The sequence below is a fragment of the Calidris pugnax genome, unplaced genomic scaffold, assembly GCF_001431845.1.
Source record: "Calidris pugnax isolate Ruff unplaced genomic scaffold, ASM143184v1 scaffold803, whole genome shotgun sequence".
Classification (NCBI taxonomy): domain Eukaryota; kingdom Metazoa; phylum Chordata; class Aves; order Charadriiformes; family Scolopacidae; genus Calidris; species Calidris pugnax.
In genome coordinates this window covers 915-23,266 of record NW_015091480.1, presented here as the reverse complement: position 1 = coordinate 23,266, position 22,352 = coordinate 915, and positions in this window count along the sequence as shown.

Below are 22,352 nucleotides of genomic sequence, written 5' to 3'. Positions count from 1 at the left end.
GGCCAGAGGGGGTGGGCGGGGCCAGAGGTGTGTAGCTCGTGTGGCTGTCACTGGGTGTGGATGTTGTGGGTCTCACTGGGTGTCACTGGGTCTGGGGGTCACTGGGAGTGGGGAGTGTGGGTGTCACCGGGTGTCACCAGGTGTAGCTCAGTGTGGGTGTCACTGGGTGTGGGTGTCCCTGGGTGTCACTGGCTGTCATGGGGTGTGGGTGTCACGGGGTGTGGAAGGTTGTGGGTGTCACCGGGTGTGTGGGTGCTGGGTGTCACCGGATGTCACTGGGTGTCACTGGGAGTGGGGCGTGTGGGTGCTGGGTGTCACGGGGTGTAGCTCGGTCTGGGTGTCACTGGGTGTAGGGGGTGTGGGTGTCACAGGGTGTAGCTCAGTGTGGGTGTCACTGGGTGTGGGGGTTGTGGGTGTCACTGGGTGTGTGGGGATGTGGGTGTCACCGGGTGTGGGGGGAATGAGGGTGTCACTGGGTGTAGCCAGGTGTTGGTGTCACCAGGTGTCACTGGGTGTGGATGTTGTCGGTGTCACTGGGTGTAGGGGCTATGGGTGTCACTGGGTGTCACTGGGTGTCATGGGGTGTGGAAGGTTGTGGGTGTCACTGGGTGTGTGGGTGCTGGGTGTCACCGGGAGTGGGGCGTGTGGGTGCTGGGTGTCACGAGGTGTAGCTCAGTGTGGGTGTCACTGGGTGTGGGGGTTGTGGGTGTCACCGGGTGTGGGGGGATGAGGGTGTCACTGGGTGTAGCCAGGTGTTGGTGTCACTGGGTGTGGATGTTGTCTGTGTCACTGGGTGTAGGGGCTGTGGGTGTCAACGGGTGTAGGGGGGTGTGGGTGTCACCGGCTGTGGGTGTCACTGGGAGTGTGGTGTGGGTGTCCCTTGGTGTTACTGGATGTCACTGGGAGTGGGAGGTGTGGGTGTCACCGGATGTCACCAGGTGTAGCTCAGTGTGGGTGTCCCTGGTTGTCACTGGTTGTCATTGGGTGTCATGGGGTGTGGGTGTCACGGGGTGTGGAAGGTTGGGGGTGTCACCGGGTGTCACTGGGTGTGTGGGTGCTGGGTGTCACGGGGTGTAGCTCGGTCTGGGTGTCACTGGGTGTGGGGTGTGTGGGTGTCACCGGGTGTAGGGGGGTGTGGGTGTCACTGGGTGTAGGGGTGTGGGTGTCACTGGGTGTTACTGGATGTCACTGGGAGTGGGGGGTGTGGGTGTCACCGGGTGTCACCAGGTGTAGCTCACTGTGGGTGTCACTGGGTGTCGGTGTCACTGGGTGTGGGGTGTGTGGGTGTCACCGGGTGAAGGGCGGTGTGGGTGTAACTGGGTGTCACTGGGAGTGGGGTGTGGGTGTCACTGGGTGTTACTGGATGTCACTGGGAGTGGGGAGTGTGGGTGTCACCGGGTGTCACCAGGTGTAGCTCAGTGTGGGTGTCACTGGGTGTGGGTGTCCCTGGGTGTCACTGGCTGTCATGGGGTGTGGGTGTCACGGGGTGTGGAAGGTTGTGGGTGTCACCGGGTGTGTGGGTGCTGGGTGTCACCGGATGTCACTGGGTGTCACTGGGAGTGGGGCGTGTGGGTGCTGGGTGTCACGGGGTGTAGCTCGGTCTGGGTGTCACTGGGTGTAGGGGGTGTGGGTGTCACAGGGTGTAGCTCAGTGTGGGTGTCACTGGGTGTGGGGGTTGTGGGTGTCACTGGGTGTGTGGGGATGTGGGTGTCACCGGGTGTGGGGGGAATGAGGGTGTCACTGGGTGTAGCCAGGTGTTGGTGTCACCAGGTGTCACTGGGTGTGGATGTTGTCGGTGTCACTGGGTGTAGGGGCTATGGGTGTCACTGGGTGTCACTGGGTGTCATGGGGTGTGGAAGGTTGTGGGTGTCACTGGGTGTGTGGGTGCTGGGTGTCACCGGGAGTGGGGCGTGTGGGTGCTGGGTGTCACGAGGTGTAGCTCAGTGTGGGTGTCACTGGGTGTGGGGGTTGTGGGTGTCACCGGGTGTGGGGGGATGAGGGTGTCACTGGGTGTAGCCAGGTGTTGGTGTCACTGGGTGTGGATGTTGTCTGTGTCACTGGGTGTAGGGGCTGTGGGTGTCAACGGGTGTAGGGGGGTGTGGGTGTCACCGGCTGTGGGTGTCACTGGGAGTGTGGTGTGGGTGTCCCTTGGTGTTACTGGATGTCACTGGGAGTGGGAGGTGTGGGTGTCACCGGATGTCACCAGGTGTAGCTCAGTGTGGGTGTCCCTGGTTGTCACTGGTTGTCATTGGGTGTCATGGGGTGTGGGTGTCACGGGGTGTGGAAGGTTGGGGGTGTCACCGGGTGTCACTGGGTGTGTGGGTGCTGGGTGTCACGGGGTGTAGCTCGGTCTGGGTGTCACTGGGTGTCACCGGGTGTAGGGGGTGTGGGTGTCACAGGGTGTAGCTCAGTGTGGGTGTCACTGGGTGTAGGGGATGTGGGTGTCACTGGTGTCACCGCGTGTGGGAGATTGTGGGTGTCACTGGGTGTGTGGGGATGTGGGTGTCACTGGGTGTAGCCAGGTGTTGGTGTCACCAGGTGTCACTGGGTGTGGATGTTGTCGGTGTCACTGGGTGTAGGGGCTGTGGGTGTCACTGGGTGTCACTGGGAGTGGGGTGTGGGTGTCACTGGGTGTTACTGGATGTCACTGGGAGTGGGGGGTGTGGGTGTCACCAGATGTATCTCAGTGTGGGTGTCACTGGGTGTGGGTGTCCCTGGGTGTCCCTGGTTGTCATTGGGTGTCACTGGCTGTCACGGGGTGTGGAAGGTTGTGGGTGTCGCTGGGTGTCACCGGATGTCACTGGGTGTCACTGGGAGTGGGGCGTGTGGGTGCTGGGTGTCACGGGGTGTAGCTCGGTCTGGGTGTCACTGGGTGTCACCGGGTGTAGGGGGTGTGGGTGTCACAGGGTGTAGCTCAGTGTGGGTGTCACTGGGTGTAGGAGATTGTGGGTGTCACTGGGTGTGGGGGGATGAGGGTGTCACTGGGTGTAGCCAGTTGTCAATGGGTGTGGATGTTGTCGGCGTCACTGGGTGTCGGGGCTGTGGGTGTCACTGGGTGTAGGGAGTGTGGGTGTCACCGGTTGTGGGGTGTGTGGGTGTCACTGGGTCTCACTGGGTGTCTCTGGGTCTGGGGGTTGTGGGTGTCACTGGGTGTTACTGGATGTCACTGGGAGTGGGGGGTGTGGGTGTCACCGGGTGTCACCAGGTGTAGCTCAGTGTGGGTGTCACTGGGTGTGGGTGTCCCTGGGTGTCACTTGTTGTCATTGGGTGTCACTGGGTGTCACTGGGTGTCATGGGGTGTGGGTGTCACGGGGTGTGGAAGGTTGTGGGTGTCACCGGGTGTCACTGGGTGTGTGGGTGCTGGGTGTCACTGGGTGTCACTAGTTGTGGGGTGTGTGGGTGTCTCTGGGTTTAGCTCACTGTTGGTGTCACTGGGTGTTGTCGCGGTGTGCTCTCCCTGGTTTGCCCCCCCTCCCTCTCGGCACCTGCCCCGCCTTGGCCACCGCGGCCACCACAACAGCAGCTGTGAGAACTTGTTCCCGGTCTCTGGGAGATGGCTGGCAGCAGAGTCAAAATACTGTCTGGAGCGGGGACCTAGAAATTTTGTTGCCATGAAAATATGACTATAAGTCAATTATCTTACTGTATAAATAATGGACAGCCCAAGAGCCCCTTTGAGCTCTCCTGCATGGCAGCGGGCCGCACGCCAGTATCTCCCCTGGAGTGAGGATGCTCGCTTAAGGTTCTACTCCTCGAGGTTGAGAGATTTCTTGCCGCAACAGTTTCCGATTCTACTCCTCGAGGTTGAGGGAATCCTTGCCGCAACAGATTCTCGGTAAGTGACTATTAGCATGCTAAACTTTGAAATTTTATCTAAGTAATGAAAAGATTAATTGTGCATATATAATCCTTTAGACATAAACCGCTGACCAAGTCTGGGACTAGGTTTGGATCAAGCCGCACCTAGACTCCTCTCTGAGAAGGAGTTTAGAAAGACAGGGGGTCCTTTCTGGACCTCGTGACTCAACGGGAGGGTCTCCCTGACAGTTCTGTCTGACCCTGTCCTCTGGGCAGTAAATAATAGATTGTACCCTGACATCGAATCTTGTAAAACACTATGGCATTTACCACTGGTTTTATCATACTACTGGTTTTGTTAAATCACTGTTTCACCTTAATAAATATTTCTCTGCTTCACTCTAACTAGTGAAGTTAATCACTCCGTCCGCGACAATTGGCGTAGTCGGCAGGATGTCAGGCGTTATCACTGATTATTTACGGAGGCACGGAGTGAACACGAGTCCCAAATTCTCAGAGGATTGGGCTCGTGATAATATATTTGGAAAGTGGTTGAAGAGCATTTAAAAGGAGTTAGAGGCCATAAGAAGGATGGAAAAGATAAGAGAGCCATCTGCAAAATGTTAGGCACTTGTTTGGAAGCCGCATTTAGAGAGCAGGAGGGCAAATGAGATACTCCTGTACGTTGAAAATACACATCTGCGAAAACAACTGCAGGAACAAAAGAAGAAAATGCAAAAATTGGAACCAAATGTTGAAATGATGCTTATACAGGCTCCCCACCCCCCTGATATTGTACAGATTAAGAAATTAATAGTATTCCCTGAGAAGTGGGATGGAGACATTTGGAGTGGTCCCAATGATAGCAAGTCAGAAGAATACGTTCCTTCATTTCCCACAGCTCCTCCTGAATATGAAGCCAGACCTGTTATCAAAACAGAAATAACTACAGGACCTCGGGGTGGTAATCCGCGGAATACTACGCGAACCAGCCCCTGGGATCTGTTACAACTGTCAAATTTGCAAGAGAAATATAGCAGAAATGCTTGTGAATCTGAAACTCAGTATTTATGGCGAGTATCCTTAACTGGCGGCGATCGGATAATGTTAAGCCAGGATGAAGCCAGTGAATTCTGGAGTCCGGCAGTTATCTTAAATTTATGACCCGACCCGGCAGATACACCCCAATTCTATCACCAGCCGAGTGGAGGAGCTGACATTCTGGAGTGGGGTGAGCCCTCCCTAATTCCCAGTGAATCTTTAAGTGAGTACCTACAGCTATCACAAAAGCTGCTTGCATACAAGCCGTGCATGAAAAAAGACAACATGATATTCCACTCTCTGCTACAGTAAATTTTGAAATGTTAAAACCATTAATTAGAAGAGCCCCAGTAGTTCTTAAATCCCGACTAGTCGAAAAACAGGATGCGACTAAAAGAGCTACCAAATTTTATGCACAGGGTTATAACCCCCCAGACGACTTCCCACTTGGGCAGAATTAACGCACGACATCGTTAATTACTGCCGTTAGGCAGGCTGGGATACTACAGCACTTGAAAAACAAAGACAGAAATTTCAGAAAGTAAGACCCACAAAACAGGGAACAGAAATTAAATCAAAGGGAAGTAAAAACAGTGCGGGTGCTCCCCGCAGCCCCTGTACTCCCCGAGTCAAAGATCACTAACGTACCACAGTGTCCCATCTCTGCTGCGGCACGAGAGGGCATTTCTGAAGTCATAGCTGATTTAGAGAAAAGACAAATTATCTCCAGAACCCACTCCCCATGTAACTCACCTGTCTGGCCCGTTTGAAAACCAGATGGGAGGTGGCGTTTAACAGTTGATACAGCTGTCTGAATGGTAATGCGGCCCCACTATCGGCCGCTGTACCAAACATTGCAACATTAACAGGTACTCTGCAAGCAGCTGCACATCCGTGGAGACAGCACTGGACGTAAAATATATGGGTTTTTTTGTTCCGTTGAGGGGGGAGGATAAAGAAAAGTTTTTGTGGAAGCCCTATAAGCCTAGGTGTTATGCCTATGATTTAATTAAATCTCGTGACCCATGTGTCTAGGAAGCTACTGGCAGTAGTTGTACAAAACAGAGAATTAGCACGCGGTGGGATTTTATTCTTCTTAACTGGGTAACCTGTTCAGACTCTCCCCGCTGAAAAAAGCTTTTGTTTTTTTCTCTTACAGTACTACAAGATTTGAAATTTTATCTAAGTAATGTAAAAGATTAATTGTGCATATATAATCCTTTAGACATAAACCGCTGACCAAGTCTGGGACTAGGTTTGGATCAAGCCGCACCTAGACTCCTCTCTGAGAAGGAGTTTAGAAAGACAGGGGGTCCTTTCTGGACCTCGTGACTCAACGGGAGGGTCTCCCTGACAGTTCTGTCTGACCCTGTCCTCTGGGCAGTAAATAATAGATTGTACCCTGACATCGAATCTTGTAAAACACTATGGCATTTACCACTGGTTTTATCATACTACTGGTTTTGTTAAATCACTGTTTCACCTTAATAAATATTTCTCTGCTTCACTCTAACTAGTGAAGTTAATCACTCCGTCCGCGACAATTGGCGTAGTCGGCAGGATGTCAGGCGTTATCACTGATTATTTACGGAGGCACGGAGTGAACACGAGTCCCAAATTCTCAGAGGATTGGGCTCGTGATAATATATTTGGAAAGTGGTTGAAGAGCATTTAAAAGGAGTTAGAGGCCATAAGAAGGATGGAAAAGATAAGAGAGCCATCTGCAAAATGTTAGGCACTTGTTTGGAAGCCGCATTTAGAGAGCAGGAGGGCAAATGAGATACTCCTGTACGTTGAAAATACACATCTGCGAAAACAACTGCAGGAACAAAAGAAGAAAATGCAAAAATTGGAACCAAATGTTGAAATGATGCTTATACAGGCTCCCCACCTCCTGATATTGTACAGATTAAGAAATTAATAGTATTCCCTGAGAAGTGGGATGGAGACATTTGGAGTGGTCCCAATGATAGCAAGTCAGAAGAATACGTTCCTTCATTTCCCACAGCTCCTCCTGAATATGAAGCCAGACCTGTTATCAAAACAGAAATAACTACAGGACCTCGGGGTGGTAATCCGCGGAATACTACGCGAACCAGCCCCTGGGATCTGTTACAACTGTCAAATTTGCAAGAGAAATATAGCAGAAATGCTTGTGAATCTGAAACTCAGTATTTATGGCGAGTATCCTTAACTGGCGGCAATCGGATAATGTTAAGCCAGGATGAAGCCAGTGAATTCTGGGGTCCGGCAGTTATCTTAAATTTATGACCCGACCCGGCAGATACACCCCAATTCTATCACCAGCCGAGTGGAGGAGCTGACATTCTGGAGTGGGGTGAGCCCTCCCTAATTCCCAGTGAATCTTTAAGTGAGTACCTACAGCTATCACAAAAGCTGCTTGCATACAAGCCGTGCATGAAAAAAGACAACATGATATTCCACTCTCTGATACAGTAAATTTTGAAATGTTAAAACCATTAATTAGAAGAGCCCCAGTAGTTCTTAAATCCCGACTAGTCGAAAAACAGGATGCGACTAAAAGAGCTACCAAATTTTATGCACAGGGTTATCACCCCCCAGACGACTTCCCACTTGGGCAGAATTAAAGCACGACATCGTTAATTACTGCCGTTAGGCAGGCTGGGATACTACAGCACTTGAAAAACAAAGACAGAAATTTCAGAAAGTAAGACCCACAAAACAGGGAACAGAAATTAAATCAAAGGGAAGTAAAAACAGTGCGGGTGCTCCCCGCAGCCCCTGTACTCCCCGAGTCAAAGATCACTAACGTACCACAGTGTCCCATCTCTGCTGCGGCACGAGAGGGCATTTCTGAAGTCATAGCTGATTTAGAGAAAAGACAAATTATCTCCAGAACCCACTCCCCATGTAACTCACCTGTCTGGCCCGTTTGAAAACCAGATGGGAGGTGGCGTTTAACAGTTGATACAGCTGTCTGAATGGTAATGCGGCCCCACTATCGGCCGCTGTACCAAACATTGCAACATTAACAGGTACTCTGCAAGCAGCTGCACATCCGTGGAGACAGCACTGGACGTAAAATATATGGGTTTTTTTGTTCCGTTGAGGGGGGAGAATAAAGAAAAGTTCTTGTGGAAGCCCTATAAGCCTAGGTGTTATGCCTATGATTTAATTAAATCTCGTGACCCATGTGTCTAGGAAGCTACTGGCAGTAGTTGTACAAAACAGAGAATTAGCACACGGTGGGATTTTATTCTTCTTAACTGGGTAACCTGTTCAGACTCTCCCCGCTGAAAAAAGCTTTTGTTTTTTTCTCTTACAGTACTACAAGATTCAAATGGAAATGCTGTGTTTGTGCTGATACGCCAAACCTCAACAATGCTGCTCCTAACCTGTGATCAACGAACACCAGAATGGCTATGGTGAAAGTAACTTCACCAAAGCCCAAGATGTTTGTCTTGATACTGAAGAGAATGTTTGTCATTTTGAACTATATCTCAATGAAAGCCCTGAAACTGTACTTCTGTATACTGGAAAATGATGTGTTTATATCAGAACCCTTTGTAGTACTATATTTGTAGATAACCTGTCCTGGGTCTGGCGGTGATGGGGTTAATTCTCCCCAGGACCTAGGAGGGACACAAGTATTCCATCCCATGTGAGCCATGCCCAAGGGGGAGCCGGAGATAGCCGGGGGACAGTTATTATTTATTTATTGATAAACACACTGAGTCTATGAGGAAAGCAGGGTGATATTTTCCCCAGCTCTTTCCCCTCCTTTTTTGTGCTGGATATGTCAGTTTTTGAAATTTTTGAATACGCTTGGGACATGCAAACCAGTTTGGTCTTACTGTTAGGTCTCCTGAATGTGTTTCAGTTTTTGTTCAGGGTTAAGCAACTATTTAAGTCTACCACCAAGAGATCTGCCCCGAGGCTGGAAGGTACGGGTGGCATGGCATGTGGGAGAACATGGGCAGGTATCTAGAGACTTTTTCACTTCCAATGGTCTGGGAGCTCACCACCGAACAATTACAGGACCCTGATAAAGTTGTAGAATATTTGAAAGGAAAATGCGGTGGGTATTCCAGAGAGGAACAGCTCACTGCATTGTGCTGGGCCTTGGCCAGTATCTACAGAGCATTGCTCAATGTTGTGCAGCATCCTCAGGGGGAGGAGATGGAAACCTGGCCGACAGACACTGTGGCTGCTCCAACCCCTGCAACCAATGCTGTGGCTGCTCCGACCCCTGCAGTAGATACTGTGGCTGCTCCGACCCCTGCAACCAGTGCTGTGGCTGCTCCAGCCCCTGCAGCAGGTGCTGCGCCTGCCCCAACCCCAGTGGCAGTCACTGCAACTGAACCAGAAAATCAGCCTCTGCCCGTATCAGTCTCCCCTATCCAGAAGAAAAAATGCAATAAGAAATCAGTTCGCTTAGTGAGGGATGACAGTGAAGCAGGGTCATCACGAGAACAAGAGGAAAAGGTAGAATCAGAGATAATCACACGATCCTTGTCCCTGATTGAGCTGCGGGACATGCGGAAAGATTTCGGCCGACTTCCAGGAGAGCACATTGTCACCTGGCTGCTCCGGTGCTGGGATAACGGAGCCAGTAGCTTGGAATTGGAGGGTAGGGAGGCCAGGCAGCTGGGATCTCTGTCTAGCGAGGCGGGCATTGACAAGGCAATTGGGAAGAAGACACAGGTCCTCAACCTCTGGAGGCGACTCCTATCAGGTGTGAGGGAAAGGTACCCCTTCAGTGAAGATGTTATATGCCATCCGAGCAAGTGGACCACCATGGAGAGAGGTATGCAGTACCTGAGAGAGCTAGCCGTGCGGGAGATGATTTATTGTGACCTGGACAATGCACAGTCACCCACAGATCCTGATGAGGTCCAGTGCACAAGGTCCATGTGGCGGAAGTTTGTACGGAGCGCCCCATCGTCATATGCCAACTCATTGGCAGTGATGGAATGGAGAGGCGAAGAGGGACCAACGGTGCATGAGGTGGCTGCTCGACTTCGGCAATATGAAGAAAGTCTCTCTTCTCCCTTTGTCTCAGCTGTGGAGAAAATGTCCCGAAAGGTCCAGCAACTTGAAGAGACTATGTCCTCCCCAACTGTACGAGCCAGTATCTCAGCTGTTAGAAGCAGACACTTCTTCACTCAAGATAGAGAATACAGGGAGTACACACCACGAAACACCCTGTGGTTTTTCCTGCGTGACCACGGAGAGGACATGCGGAACTGCGATGGACAACCTACTTCAATCCTACGGGCACAGGAACTGCAAGGAAGAACCACCACAAAAGGGGATCCCTCCAGGAAAAGTACTGCCCCAGTTTCCAATGTGCTGTTCCCCAGAGAGTATAGAAGGTCTGAACCTACTTCTGATCCCCTTGAAGGAACCTCCAAATCATTTCTGCAACAAGCAAGTAACGGATACTATTAAGGGGTCCCTGCCTCCGGCCAGGGAAAGGGACAACCAGATTTATTGGACAGTGTGGATTCGATGGCCTGGCACGTCAGAGCCACAAGCGTATAGAGCTTTAGTGGGCACGGGTGCACAGTATACGATAATACCATCAAGCCATAGAGGAACAGAACGCATCTGTACTTCTGGATTGACAGGGGGATCCCAAGAGTTGACTGTACTGGAAGCTGAAGTGAGCCTAACTGGAAATGAGAGGCAAAAGCATCCCATTGCGACTGGCCCAGATGCTCCATGCATCCTTGGTATAGATTATCTCAGGAGAGGATATTTTAAGGACCCAAAAGGGTACCGGTGGGATTTTGGCATAGCTGCATTGGAGGCGGAAGAAGTTAAACAGCTGTCCACCTTGCCTGGTCTTTCATAGGATCCTTCTGTTGTAGGGCTGTTGAAGGTCGAAGAACAACAGGTGCCATTTGCTACCAAAACGGTTCATCGGCGGCAATATCGAACTAACCGAGACTCTCTGATCCCTATCCATGAGCTGATTAGTCAATTGAGATTCAAGGAGTGATCAGCAAGACTCACTCACCCTTTAACAGTCCCATATGGCCGGTGCGGAAATCTAATGGGGAGTGGAGGCTAACTTTGGACTATCGTGGCTTCAACGAAGTCACGCCATCGCTGAATGCTGCCGTGCCGGACATGTTGGAACTTCAATATGAACTGGAGTCCAAGGCAGCCAAGTGGTACGCCATAATTGATATTGCCAATGCATTCTTCTCAATCCCTCTGGCAGCAGAGTGCAGATCGCAGTTTGCTTTCACTTGGAGAGGTGTCCAGTACTCCTGGTATCGATTGCCCCAGGGGTGGAAATACAGCCCCACCATTTGCCATGGACTGATCCAGACTGCACTGGAAAAGGGTGAAGCTCTGGAACATCTGCAGTATATTGACGATATTATCATATGGGGCAACACAGCAGAAGAGGTTTTTGAGAAGGGCCATAAAATAATTCAAATCCTTCTGAAAGCTGGTTTCGCTATAACACGGGATAAGGTCAAGGGACCTGCACAGGAGATCCAGTTTTTAGGAGTAAAATGGCAAGATGGACGCCGTCAGATCCCAACGGATGTGATCAATGAGATAGCAGCTATGTCCCCACCAACTAGTAAGAAGGAAGCACAAGCTTTCCTAGGCATTGTGGGTTTTTGGAGGATGCATATCCCAGATTACAGTCTGATTGTGAGCCCTCTATATCAAATTACCCGGAAGAAGAACGATTTTAAATGGGGTCCTGAGCAACGACAAGCTTTTGAACAAATTAAACAGGAAATAGTCCATGCAGTAGCCCTGGGGCCAGTCCGGGCAGGACAAGATGTTAAAAACGTGCTCTACACCGCAGCTGGGGAGAACGGCCCTACCTGGAGCCTGTGGCAGAAAGCCCCAGGGGAGACACGCGGTCGACCCCTAGGATTTTGGAGTCGGGGATACAGAGGATCCGAAGCCCGCTATACTCCAACAGAAAAGGAGATACTGGCAGCATATGAAGGGGTTCGATCTGCTTCAGAAGTGGTTGGTACAGAAGCACAGCTCCTCTTGGCACCCCGGCTGCCAGTGCTGGGTTGGATGTTCAAAGAAAGAGTCCCTACCACACATCATGCAACGGATGCTACGTGGAGTAAGTGGATTGCACTGATCACTCAGCGAACTCGAATGGGAAACCCCAGTCGCCCAGGAATTCTAGAGGTGATTATGGACTGGCCAGAAGGCAAGGATTTTGGAATGTCACCAGAGGAGGAGGTGATGCGTGCAGAAGAGGCTCCACCATATAATGAACTACCAGAAGATGAGAGGAGATATGCCCTGTTCACTGATGGGTCCTGCCGGATTGTGGGAAAGCATAGGAAGTGGAAGGCTGCTGTGTGGAGTCCTACAAGACAAGTTGCAGAAGCCACTGAAGGACAAGGTGAATCAAGCCAATTTGCAGAGGTGAAAGCAATTCAGCTGGCTTTGGACATTGCCGAGCGGGAAAAATGGCCGGTACTTTATCTCTACACCGACTCATGGATGGTGGCAAATGCTTTGTGGGGGTGGTTACAGCAGTGGAAGCAGCAGAATTGGCAGCGCAGAGGCAAACCTGTCTGGGCTGCGGAATTGTGGCAAGATATCGCTGCCCGGGTAGAGAATCTGGTTGTGAAAGTACGTCATGTAGATGCCCATGTACCCAAGAGCCGGGCCACTGAGGAACATCAGAATAACCAGCAAGTGGATCGGGCTGCCAAGATTGAAGTGGCTCAGGTGGATCTGGACTGGCAACATAAGGGCGAATTATTCTTAGCTCGATGGGCCCATGACTCTTCAGGCCATCAAGGGAGAGATGCTACATATAGATGGGCTCGGGACCGAGGGGTGGATTTGACCATGGACATTATTGCACAGGTCATCCATGAATGTGAGACATGCGCTGCAATCAAGCAAGCCAAGCGATTAAAGCCCCTTTGGTATGGAGGACGATGGCTGAAATACAAATATGGGGAGGCCTGGCAGATTGATTATATTACGCTTCCACAGACCCGTCAAGGCAAGCGCTATGTGCTCACAATGGTGGAAGCAACCACTGGATGGCTGGAAACATACCCTGTGCCCCATGCCACTGCCCGGAATACCATCCTGGGCCTCGAAAAGCAAGTTCTGTGGCGACATGGCACCCCAGAGAGAATTGAGTCGGACAATGGGACTCATTTCCGAAACAGTCTCATTGACACCTGGGCCAAAGAGCATGGTATTGAGTGGGTTTACCACATTCCCTATCATGCACCAGCCTCTGGGAAGGTAGAACGGTACAATGGACTGTTAAAAACTGCACTGAGAGCAATGGGTGGTGGGACTTTTAAAAATTGGGATACACATTTAGCAAAGGCTACCTGGTTAGTTAACACCAGGGGATCTAGCAACCGAGCTGGCCCTGCCCAGTCTAAACCCCCACGTACTGTGGAGGGAGACAGAGTCCCCGTAGTGCACATGAAGAATATGTTGGGGAAGACAGTCTGGGTCAGTCCTGCCTCAGGCAAAGGCAAACCTGTCCGTGGGGTTGCCTTTGCTCAAGGACCCGGATGCACTTGGTGGGTGATGCGGAAGGATGGGGAAGTGCAGTGTGTACCACACGGGAACCTGATTTTGGGCGAGAATAGCCAATGAATGAAACTGTATGATGTTAATTGCTAAATGACCCTGCCATCTCACTTTGGTGACTGCTATTGGTTGTACTATAGTAGGAATCACCCAACTAATGACTGATGGACTCTGATGAGAAATCAAGTACGGTGCAGCCTTGAAGAGACCAGAACTGACCTCAGCAGCTGGCGCCCAGCAATTTCAATGAGACCAACGTCTTCAACCCATGGACATGAGCTACACCGGATACATCAGCCACAAGGCCCAGAGAAAAGATACAACATGCAACAGTCCAGCCCCAACATACACCATCTTGCATGCCCTGAGAGACTGTTCTAACAGATGGAGGTTGAAGTCATGGGTTAAATGAACTCAACAGACATTTTAGAGCGATGGCCCATAGACTAAGGACATTATACCTATATGTGTATATATATATATATGTCAGGAGAAACTGACAGTATACAACTGGAAACTGTAGGATCTGGGCATGGCATGAAATGGTATGGAATAAGGGGTGGATGATGTCCTGGGTCTGGCAGTGATGGGGTTAATTCTCCCCAGGACCTAGGAGGGACACAAGTATTCCATCCCATGTGAGCCATGCCCAAGGGGTAGCCGGAGCTAGCCGGGAAGGGGAGGGGACAGGAAGTTGGGGAGAGGAGGCGGTGACCCCCGGAGGAGTAGAGCGGTCGGGGGCGTCCCGGGAGCGGTCGGCGCGCGGCGGTATCGAGCGGCGGTATCGTGATCGCGGTTGTATACCCCTCTGTTATTGTTGTTGTTATTGCTCTTTGTTCCGTTCTGTTAAAATTGCCTTTGTCTCAACCCACGAGTTTTGCCTTTTTATTCCCATCTTCCCCTCCCGGCCGCGTGGCCGTGAGGGCTCTATTGTGTGCGAGCGGCTGCACGTGGGCCTTTGTTGCCGTCTGAGGCCAAACCACGACAGTCCTTTTTGGCGCCCAACGTGGGGCACTCGGAGGGTTGAGATTACGGCAGATCCGACCAGGGCATGTTAAAAGGAATTTTGTATCTGTGTTCATTGTATTAGTTGCTGGGCACAATGTTGTTTCGTTTGTTTTCATGGCTGTGTTATGTGAACTCTTACATGCCGTATGTACTGCCCGTGATGATGTTTATCACTTCTGGGAGAGGGATCAGGGTTATAATTTTGCTGTCTTGTGCTATATCAACTTATGATATGATAGCATCTCTGTTCAGATGGTTTTGTTGGGGTGTTTATTCAGCGCTGCTTTCCTGCCCATATCTCGGGGAATTTATTGATAAACACACTGAATCTATGAGGGAAGCAGGGGGGGATATTTTCCCCAGCTCTTTCACCTCCTTTTTTGTGCTGGATATGTCAGTTTTTGAAAATTTTGAATACCCTTGGGACACGCAAACCAGTTTGGTCTTACTGCTAGGTCTCCTGAATGTGTTTCAGATTTTGTTTAAGGTTAAGCAACTATTTAAGGCTACCACCAAGAGATCTGCCCCAAGGCTGGAGGGTCATGGGTGGCATGGCATGTGGGAGAACATGGGCAGGTATCTAGAGACCTTTTCACCTCCAATGGTCTGGGATCTCACCACCGAACAATTACAGGACCCTGATAAAGTGGTAGAATATTTGAAAGGAAAATGCTGTGGCTATTCCAGAGAGGCACAGCTCACTGCATTGTGCTGGGCCTTGGCCAGTATCTACCGAGCACTGCTCAATGTTGTGCAGCATCCTCAGGGGGAGGACATGGAAACCAGGCTGACAGACACTGTGGCTGCTCCAACCCCTGCGACAGACACTGTGGCTGCTCCAACCCCTGCGACAGACACTGTGGCTGCTCCAGCCCCTGCAACCAATGCTGCGGCTGCTCCAGTCCCTGCAACCAATGCTGTGGCTGCCCCAACCCCTGCGACAGACACTGTGGCTGCTCCGACCCCTGCAACCAGTGCTGTGGCTGCTCCGACCCCTGCAACCAATGCTGTGGCTGCCCCAACCCCTGCAGTAGACACTGTGGCTGCTCCAACCCCTGCAACCAGTGCTGTGGCTGCTCCAGCCCCTGCAGCAGGTGCTGCGGCTGCCCCAACCCCAGTGGCAGTCACTGCAACTGAACCAGAAAATCAGCCTGTGCCCGTGTCAGTCGCCCCTATCCAGAAGAAGAAATGCAACAAGAAATCAGTTCGCTTAGTGAGGGATGACAATGAAGCAGGGTCATCACGAGAACAAGAGGAAGAGGCAGAATCAGAGATAATCACTCGATCCCTGTCCCTGAGTGAGCTGCGGGACATGCGGAAAGATTTCGGCCGACTTCCAGGCGAGCACATTGTCACCTGGCTGCTCCGGTGCTGGGATAACGGAGCCAGTAGCTTGGAATTGGAGGGTAGGGAGGCCAGGCAGCTGGGATCTCTGTCTAGAGAGGCGGGCATTGACAAGGCAATTGGGAAGAAGACACAGGTCCTCAGCCTCTGGAGGCGACTCCTATCAGGTGTGAGGGAAAGGTACCCCTTCAGTGAAGATGTTATATGCCATCCGAGCAAGTGGACCACCATGGAGAGAGGTATCCAGTACCTGAGAGAACTAGCCGTGCGGGAGATGATTTATTGTGACCTGGACAATGCACAGTCACCCACAGATCCTGATGAGGTCCAGTGCACAAGGCCCATGTGGCGGAAGTTTGTACGGAGCGCCCCATCGTCATATGCCAACTCATTGGCAGTGATGGAATGGAGAGGCGAAGAGGGACCAACGGTGGATGAGGTGGCTGCCCGACTTCGGCAATATGAAGAAAGTCTCTCTTCTCCCCTTGTCTCAGCTGTGGAGAAACTGTCCCGGAAGGTCCAGCAACTTGAAGAGAATATATCCTCCCCGCCTGTACGAGCCAGTATCTCAGCTGTTAGAAGCAGACACTTCTCCACTCAAGATAGAGAATACAGGGAGTACACACCACGAAACACCCTGTGGTTCTGCCTGCGTGACCACGGAGAGGACATGAGGAAGTGGGATGGACAACCTACTTCAGTCCTACGGGCACGGGTACAGGAACTGCAAGGAAGAACCACCACAAAAGGGGATCCCTCCAGGAAAAGTGCTGCCCCAGTTTCCAATGTGCAGTTCCCCAGACAGTATAGAAGGCCTGAACCTACTTCTGATCCCCTTGAAGGAACCTCCAAATCATTTCTGCAACAAGCAAGTAACGGATACTATGACCACTATTAGGGGGGCCCTGCCTCCGGCCAGGTGGGGGAAAGGGACAACCGGATTTATTGGACAGTGTGGATTCGATGGCCTGGCACGTCAGAGCCACAGGAGTATAGAGCTTTAGTGGACACGGGTGCACAGTGTACCATAATACCATCAAGCCATACAGGGACAGAACGCATCTGTATTTCTGGAGTGACAGGGGGATCCCAAGAGTTGACTGTACTGGAAGCTGAAGTGAGCCTAACTGGAAATGAGTGGCAAAAGCATCCCATTGTGACTGGCCCAGATGCTCCATGTATCCTTGGTATAGATTATCTCAGGAGAGGATATTTTAAGGACCCAAAAGGGTACCGGTGGGATTTTGGCATAGCTGCATTGGAGGCGGAAGAAGTTAAACAGCTGTCCACCTTGCCTGGTCTTTCATAGGATCCTTCTGTTGTAGGGCTGTTGAAGGTCGAAGAACAACAGGTGCCATTTGCTACCAAAACGGTTCATCGGCGGCAATATCGAACTAACCGAGACTCTCTGATCCCTATCCATGAGCTGATTAGTCAATTGAGATTCAAGGAGTGATCAGCAAGACTCACTCACCCTTTAACAGTCCCATATGGCCGGTGCGGAAATCTAATGGGGAGTGGAGGCTAACTTTGGACTATCGTGGCTTCAACGAAGTCACGCCATCGCTGAATGCTGCCGTGCCGGACATGTTGGAACTTCAATACGAACTGGAGTCCAAGGCAGCCAAGTGGTACGCCATAATTGATATTGCCAATGCATTCTTCTCAATCCCTCTGGCAGCAGAGTGCAGATCGCAGTTTGCTTTCACTTGGACAGGTGTCCAGTACTCCTGGTATCGATTGCCCCAGGGGTGGAAATACAGCCCCACCATTTGCCATGGACTGATCCAGACTGCACTGGAAAAGGGTGAAGCTCTGGAACATCTGCAGTATATTGACGATATTATCATATGGGGCAACACAGCAGAAGAGGTTTTTGAGAAGGGCCATAAAATAATTCAAATCCTTCTGAAAGCTGGTTTCGCTATAACACGGGATAAGGTCAAGGGACCTGCACAGGAGATCCAGTTTTTAGGAGTAAAATGGCAAGATGGACGACGTCAGATCTCAACGGATGTGATCAATGAGATAGCAGCTATGTCCCCACCAACTAGTAAGAAGGAAGCACAAGCTTTCCTAGGCATTGTGGGTTTTTGGAGGATGCATATCCCAGATTACAGTCTGATTGTGAGCCCTCTATATCAAATTACCCGGAAGAAGAACGATTTTAAATGGGGTCCTGAGCAACGACAAGCTTTTGAACAAATTAAACAGGAAATAGTACATGCAGTAGCCCTGGGGCCAGTCCGGGCAGGACAATATGTTAAAAACGTGCTCTACACCGCAGCTGGGGAGAACGGCCTTACCTGGAGCCTCTGGCAGAAAGCCCCAGGGGAGACACGCGGTCAAACCACGGCATAACCTTACCATAGATAGAAGTAATCATTCAAATGTTTGTGTTTCTGACTTTACTAGAATTATAGGATGAGACTTTAATTATTCAGCTCCTGCTATGTCTTATCAATGGCTACAATCTAATTATACACTGATTCGAGATTTGTTACCTACCCTATTGGAATGAATCTTACATTGGTGAAGAAACTTCTACAACACGATGACCTATCTCAGCTGCTAGAATGAATCCTAAACAATGGACACAAAACTCTAATCGATGTTCAGCATGATACAAGAGAGACAGACCATGTCTCCAAAAGAATGAGGAAGGATGGAAAACACCATTATTGGGAAATTCTTCTTGGATGGTAACCAATAGCAACGGGACTGTTTAATTGTATGCTTCACACAGATGTTATCTTGCTGATTCCAATTTTAATATGTTTGGTGCTTATAGTTATGCTGTATATAAAAATCTGGTACTTGACAAAACAACCCAACTACAACCACCCAAAACATACAAATTGGCAAATAACAAAAAGCAGTGCTATACTGTCTACTTACCGTGAGTCTGAATGTAAACAACTATCAATATACTATTTATGCCACAGAGGAAAGAGGTGACCGCACCACCACTCTGTGAAGGTAAGATAAATTGACCAAAGTCACAGGGTGGAGTGTGGCGGTGTGCTCTCCCTGGTTTGCTCCCCCCGGGCTCCTGCCCGGCCTTGGCCACCGCGGCCATCACAACAGCAGCTGTGAGAACTTGTACCCAGTCTCTGGGGATGGCTGGCAGCAGAGTCAAAATACTGTGTGGCGTGGGGACCTAGAAATTTTGTTGCCATGAAAATATGACTATAAGTCAATTATCTTACTGTATAAATAATGGACAGCCCAAGAGCCCCTTTGAGCTCTCCTGCATGGCAGCGGGCCGCACGCCAGTATCTCCCCTGGAGTGAGGATGCTCGCTTAAGGTTCTACTCCTCGAGGTTGAGGGAATTCTTGCCGCAACAGATTCTCGTTAAGTGACTAATAGCATGCTAAACTTTGAAATTTTATCTAAGTAATGTAAAGGATTAATTGTGCATATATAATCCTTTAGACATAAACCGTTGACCAAGTCTAGTACTAAGATTGGATCCAGCCGCACCTAGACGCCTCTATGAGAAGTTTAGAAAGACAGGTTGTCCTTTCTGAAACTCGTGACTCAACGGGAGTGTCTCCCTGACAGTTCTGTCTGACCCTGTCCTCTGTGCAGTAAATAATAGAGTGTACCCTGACATCGAATCTTGTAAAACACTATCGCATTTACCACTGGTTTTATCACACTACTGGTTTTGTTAAATCACTGTTTCACCTTAATAAATATTCCTCTGCTTCAGTCTTACTAGTGAAGTTAATCACTCCGTCCGCGACAGGTGTCGGGGGGTGTGGGTGTCACTGGGTGTAGCTTAATGTGGGTGTCACGGGGTGTGGGTGTCACCGGGTATCACTGGGTGTCAACCGGTGTCTCTGGTTTAATAATAATGTCTCTGGTCTAATAATTTGAAATCCGGCTCGACAGCCTCATGCAGTAATGTTTCAATGGGATCCTCAGAAATCAGATCCACTCTTGACCATTGAATGGTTTTTCTTGGCAAACCAACATACGAAATCTATCTTGACACAGCATGACATTTTTTCTTCCATGATTACCAAAGCTAGGCAGCGTCTGTTAACGTTGTCAGGGATAGATTTTGCATCCATTTGCTTACCACTGACAGAACTGTATTTACAGAGGCTTTATCAACAATCAGATGCCCTGATGGCATTGGCAGGTTATGCGGGTCAACTAACATCTTACCCACCGCCACATAAACTATTTAACAGTAATTTCTCTCTTATACCTAAACCAAAAAGGAGTGATTTGCCATTACTATCCCTCACTGTATAAATCAGTTATATTGTGGTGGGATAACCAATGGGGGCAATGGAACTCAGACATAGAGACCGTCCTTGGTTCTCCTCAAATAGTAGAATTGACTGCGGTTGTTCGAGTGTTTCGAAAATGGTCTATGCCACTTAACATAATTACTGATTCTGCTTATGTTGCAGGAATTGTTGAACGTGCAGAAGCGCCTGTACTGCGTGAAGTTTCGCATTCTGACTTATTTGCCTTATTGCAAGACTTTATGGTTCTTTTAGATTCGCGCCCTCATCCCTATTTTATCATGCATGTCAGGGCACATACCTCTTTACCAGGATTTTTTGCAGAAGGAAATCGACAAGCAGATTTATTAAAACTACAGGTACAGTATTGCCAGATCGTATAGCGCAATCTAAACTTAGCCATTCCTTCTTTCACCAGAACGCTGGAGGTCTCAAAGGACAGTTTGGGCTCACTTCCCAGCAAGCAGCAAATATAATCGCAGTATGCCCAGACTGTCAAAAACATTCTTTTCCATCAATAGCGGGAGGAGTTAAGCCCAGAGGTCTGCAGAGCTTGCAACTATGGCAAACAGATGTCACACATTATTCGGAATTTGGTAAATTGAAATATGTACATTCCTTTATTGGTACTTTCTCTGTTGCTTTGTTTGCTTCTTACCACACAGGGGAGAAGTCGCGCCACGTCCACAAACATTTAATGCGTGTTTTTGCTACTCTAGGCATACCCTCTCAAATAAAAACGGACAATGGCCATGCATATACCTCGGCTGAAACAAAAACCCTTATCGATTCCTGGGATGTTACCCACATTACTGGCATCCCTCATTCTCCTACAGGTCAATCCCTAATAGAACGCTCTCAACAATCTTTGAAACGTTTATTACAAAAACAAAAAGCGGGAGTAGGGACTGCTACACCAGAAGAACGTCTACAAAAAGCTTTATATGTTCTTAACCTTTTGAATTGTTCTTTGTTAGATAATAACCCTCCGATAGTTCGACATTTTAACATGAATGATTCACTTGAGGCAAGAATTATGGACCCAGTGCTGGTTCGAGATCCTGAAGAAGGTAAGATCATAGGACCATATCCTCTTATCACATGGAGCATAGGTTATGCTTGTGTCTTCGCAGAAAGAGGCCCTAGATGGCTTCCAGCAAAGAGTGTACGTCCTTTTCTTGAATCCCTACAACAACCAACTACTGAGACCTCTGATTCTTCTCATGACCACCCCTCCAAGCAACAAAGTGACGGATCTCCAGAGGAGGTTCGGGACGACGTAAACTGAACAGCGCAGGCGAAAAAGGACTATATATGAACTAGTGCAAAGAAGTATTAATTGTAGAAATTTCTTGTACTTTTTGTAATACCTGCGACCCCTGGTCCTATGTACATGTCACACTTGTAAAAATGGATTTTTGTGTAAAATTCAACTACACGGGTAAGAATCTGTCTAAGGCATGGGATGTCTCCCCTGTCCATCCTGTGTTTAGAAATGCCACTGCATGGTGTAATTATGCGTCAGCAAACCTATCTAAATCTGGTCAAGTTCCCCTATCCTTACCACCAGGAATATTCCTTATTTGCGGGAACCGAGCATGGCCCGCAATCCCCTCTCACATTAGAGGAGGTCCATGTAGCCTTGGACGCCTCTCTGTCTTAACTCCTAATTCCTCTGTGATTTTACAATATCGTCTTTCTCATAGAACAAAGCGCAATATTCATGCATATACCCCTGATTGTGATGATAATCTAGATTTCTGGACTTTTAGTAAAGGCTTTTCTGCCTCTGTCTTGTTACCTGGCATTGAGAAGGTCTCCCCTCAGCCTTCTCTTCTCCAGACTAAAGAGTCCCAGCTCTTTCAGCCTCTCCTCATAAGGGAGATGCTCAAGTCCTTGAATCTTCTTTGTAGCCCTACGCTGGACCCTTTCCAGTATTTCCCTTTCCCTCTTGAACTGGGGAGCCCAGAACTGGACGCAGGATTCCAGTTGTGGCCTCACCAGTGCAGAGTAGAGGGGGAGAATGACCTCCCTTGACCTGCTGGCCACACTCCCTATGCAGCCCAAGATTCCATTGGCCTTCCTGGCCACAAGAGCACCCTGTTTACTCATTGTCATTTTGCTGTCCACCAGGACCCCCAGATCTTTCTCTTCAGAAGTTGCCTCTAGCGGGTCCACCCCTAACCTATACTGGTACCTGACATTTTTCTTCCCCAGGTGCAGGACCCTCCACTTTTCCCTGTTGAACCTCATGAGGTTCTTCCTTGCCCAGCCCTCCAGCCTGTCCAAGTCTCGCTGGATGGCAGCACGGCCCTCCGGGGTGTCAGCCACCCCTCCCAGTTTGGTATCAT